Source organism: Cyphomyrmex costatus, unplaced genomic scaffold, assembly GCF_001594065.2.
Source record: "Cyphomyrmex costatus isolate MS0001 unplaced genomic scaffold, Ccosl1.0 scaffold2143, whole genome shotgun sequence".
Lineage (NCBI taxonomy): Eukaryota > Metazoa > Arthropoda > Insecta > Hymenoptera > Formicidae > Cyphomyrmex > Cyphomyrmex costatus.
The window spans coordinates 9,629-14,039 of NW_017276196.1; the positions used below are offsets into that span (position 1 = coordinate 9,629).

Below are 4,411 nucleotides of genomic sequence, written 5' to 3' on the forward strand. Positions count from 1 at the left end.
CCTTCCCCTGACACCACCACCCACCCCCGCCGCTCCTCTCTTTCGCCGTATTTTCACTTTTTTCGTTATTACAACTTTTTGACATCCTCTCTCACCTTCCACTCACTACTTTACCATCTTCGACCCACCGGACCTCCTCCACTCGCCCCTCCATATATATATTTGAAATACATGTTTTAAATAAAATTATTTTAAAAACTTCCAAATCCTGACTGGTATGATACTTAAACCATTCAACTGTTATGAGACATTTTGACTGCACGAGGAGCGGTGGGGTGGGGGGGGACAACTAACTTTCGGTTGATTTTCGAATCATGGCTGCGTTCAGCGAAGAAAGCAGCTTTGCAACTGTTGTAAGATTTTCTGCTGACCGCCACTTAGCGATTTGCGCTTTTCCAACATGTTAACTAAGCGGTTGCCATTTTTTCCAGCGGACTGAAAGTACGCTTAGTAAGCGCAACGTGTTGTGCTGCACAGTGCTGCATAACCTATTTGCTAATTAGAAGGGATGTTGTGTTGTGTAGTTTCAGGCTCTAACCTGAACGGTCGATTCGTGATCTTATAAGAGGAAAATGACAGAAATAATCGAGAAATGTTACACCTATAACAATATAATATACACTGTTACGGCAGCAAATGACATACACAATAATTTGCAAAATGGTAAAAACTTAAATATTATGTAGATAAGTTTAATTATTATATCTATATTATTATCTATATTATTGTTTTATATAAATTATAATAGTTGCTTTTCATTTTTACACGTAAAATTGAATCTGAAGTAATCTGAATATATTATACTTATATAATTCGTTATTACTTGCTTATTTTGATGATTAAGTTATTGTATAATAATACAGATGTATAATCTCATTTCTAATATAAATTAACAAACGACACAAAGCACAAGATGTTGAGCTTATGTAGATTGTAGTTAAAAAATCAGTTGAATCTCACTTGTCAGAATGAAAAAGGAACGCGTATTTAATTAAGTCACAAATGAGAATTATCTGAGTTTTGATAAATGGAGAAAACAACTAATCTTTATATAACATACAAAATTATCTTTAATATCTAAATCTATAAATATTATACATAATATTTTATCGTAGATCCAGAGTTCTTCAAAACATATTTTGCTGATCACATGCCTACTGAAGCAATAGGTGTAATAGATGAAGGAAACGGTATGTGCTTGTAACTAATTTGAAAGAAATATACTCTAAAATATTTGATGTATTAAAAACACACACACACACACACACACTATACATACATATATATATAATAAAGTATATTTAATAACATAGATCCAAAAACTGGAAATTTTACATGGACAAAGCAAAGTACTAAGTTACTTTTACAAAAATTTTATGATAGAAAAAATAAATTTCGTGATCCAAAAATAAAAAAAAAGGGATTATGGACAGAAATAGTCAACGAATTCAAATTAAACAATTATAATGTCAACGAAGATATTTTGGACCGCAAGATGAGAAATCTAAAACAGACATATAAAAATATAAAAGATAATAATAAAAAAACAAGTACAGGACGTGGACGAATACACTGGGAATGGTATGATACTATGGAAGATGTATTCAAAGACGACCGAACTATCAACTTTGGACCAACACTGTCTTCCTTGACAATAACGCGAGATAAAGAAAATACACCTGGAAATGAACAAAGAATTGAAGAATGTGTTCTTTCTTCAAATCCATCTACCTCGACTTATGAAGAATCCATAACAAATTCTAGCTGTTTGGTTGTAGAAGACGTGGTTGTAGAAGACGTGGCAGAGAGTTTAACTCAGGATAGGTTTGTGAAAACGCTGATTAAAGATAACTCATATGTTTTTAATTGGTTAAAAGATTGTGCTCAATTTAATTTTTATTTACATGCATCTAATATGAAAAATAGATATAAATTGTATACATATGGTAATCAGTCAGTAAAAAAACAACAGATATTTTTGTCCTACAGTGCATCAGATATTGCAGCAGATAATCAGTCAAACCTATCTCTCAAAAATAACTCTAAGCAAAAAGTTTCCAAGTCAAAATCATTATATGATTTACGCAAAAAGCAAATAGAATGTGAAGAAAGAAGAGTGCAGGAAATAAAAAATTTAAAAGAAGTGATACAAAAACATAACAAAATTCAGCAAGAAAGAAATGATATTTTGAAAACTTTAATTTCGCAGACAAATAACAGATAAATTTATTTCAAAAATTACAAAAGGATAGAGTACTAAGACGAAATAACATAATATTACATAAATATATTAGTTTTAAACTTTTTGTTTTTAAAAATACATAATTAAAATACTGAAAATACATATATTTATGGTTTATGTACAAAGTGTTCAATTATTCAAAAAATAAAGTACTTATACACACATAAGAAATAATGATTTAAAATCGCTCAACAATTTGTCGACATTTTTCAACAGCCTGACCTATTTCTTCATTTATGTTATTATTATCCTCTTCCATATTTTCCATATCATTCAAATAATCTTCATCTTGTATGTTTAATTCATCGCCAACGATAATAAAATTATGTAACACACATGCTGCTGCTATCATGTTATTTCCCAATTCAAAATCTCCTATGTCTAAATATTTTAACCTCCTAAATTTTGTTTTTAGTAAACCAAAAGCTCTTTCAATAATTGATCTAATAGAACTTAATTTTATGTTATATATAATCTGTGAACGCGTCAAATGCCCATTGTCTCGAAATGGCGTCATTAAAAACACAATAAGGGATATGCTGAGTCTCCTATTAGGTGCATATTATCCGGAATTAAAGGTCTTTCTACATTAGTTATTTCGTTGAATAAAGGACTATTTCGGAAAATTCTAGCATCATGCATGCGCCCCGGCATCCCAATAAAACAATCCGTGAATAATCCTCTATGATTACATGTTCCTACAATTTAAAAAATTATTTAGTAAAAAATAACTCATTACCATTATTTATATATATATATATATATATATATATATATACACACACTAAAATAAAAATTTCTCTTATATTTATAATTCTTACCTTGTAAAATAATCGAGTGGAATCCTTTTCGATTATAATAATCGTTTGCATTCATTATTGGAGCTTTACAAGGAATGTGGCAGCCATCTATGGCACCGATTACTCCCGGGAAACCACGTGACCGAGCTTCAAATATCTAAAATTTTTTAATGATATTAAAGAATTATAATTTTAATTATAATTTCTATACATAAATAATAGAAAATTCAATTAAAATACAAACGTTAATAGACAATTGACATTGTGCTACATTTGGCCATCTTATATACTGTGGCATTAATTGTTTCAAAATATTAATAATGTTCTTAAAAATTTGATGTCCTGTACTTTTTGACAAACCGAATCTGTCACCAACTGATAAAAAACTTTCTGGTTTTGCCAATATCCAAATAGAAAACATTAATTGTTTTGATATGTACACATTTCTATTTTGTTGCTCATTTACAAATGGAGTTATTACATGAAGTAATTCCTATAAAATATGAAGTTAAATTATTAGTAAACAAAAAATTAGTGTTAATAATCACTATTTTGCTCATGTATGATTTTGTTATATGTATATGTATAAAAAAAATAATAAGTTATACCATTACTTTTTATAATACAAAAAGTAATGGTATAATAGTAACGTGTTATTTTTATAAAATAACATTCCCAATTTCAAATATAAATATATATACATGCAATATGTACTTACCTCAAATGTACGTCGCGACATTCTAAAATGTTCAATAAATTGCCTATCAGTGTACCGCGGAATTGTAATTTCAAAATAATTTTCATTACGTGGCCTTGCGTTACGCCTATTTTCTGCATCTGGTTCTGGTATTGGATGCCCCAAATCTTCTACAATATTTTCTATTATATTAATGGCATTATCGAAGCCATCATCTAATGCAATTAATATTGCTGCATTCATTATAAATTGTACCGTTCTTACGGCTACACACTTTAGAATAGAGCCCCACGAGTCGAACCTGTAGAGCGCTTAGCCACTCGACTTCCCGGAATACTTATTAACTCAGAGTTTGAAGGTTATGTACATATACATGAGTGGAAAAAGTCCGTTCAGCAGAAATCATAAGCTGCTAGCAGCGCAGCACAAAGTGCTTACTAAGCTGCTTTCTTCACTGAACGCAGCCATTTGCTTCTAGCTTTCGCTGTCCCCCTTACCACACTGCATCGTGCACGGATCAATGCCATTCAGTCGTCATTGGGCATTTGGATTGCACGCGGAGGGGTGATGTGAGGGGGACAGTGCAACCTTCGGTTGATTCTCGAATCGTCTACGTCTAGCTTTCGCTGTCTCTCTCACAACACCGCAACGCACATAATATATTACTATAAA

The 4,411-nt window shown here is 31.0% G+C and overlaps 1 pseudogene; it reads right to left on the reverse strand.

Moving 5' to 3' along the window:
• Positions 1-2,420: 2,420 nt before the first annotated feature.
• Positions 2,421-3,982, reverse strand: LOC108773608 (putative nuclease HARBI1; annotated as a pseudogene).
• Between the last annotated feature and the right edge of the window lie 429 nt (positions 3,983-4,411).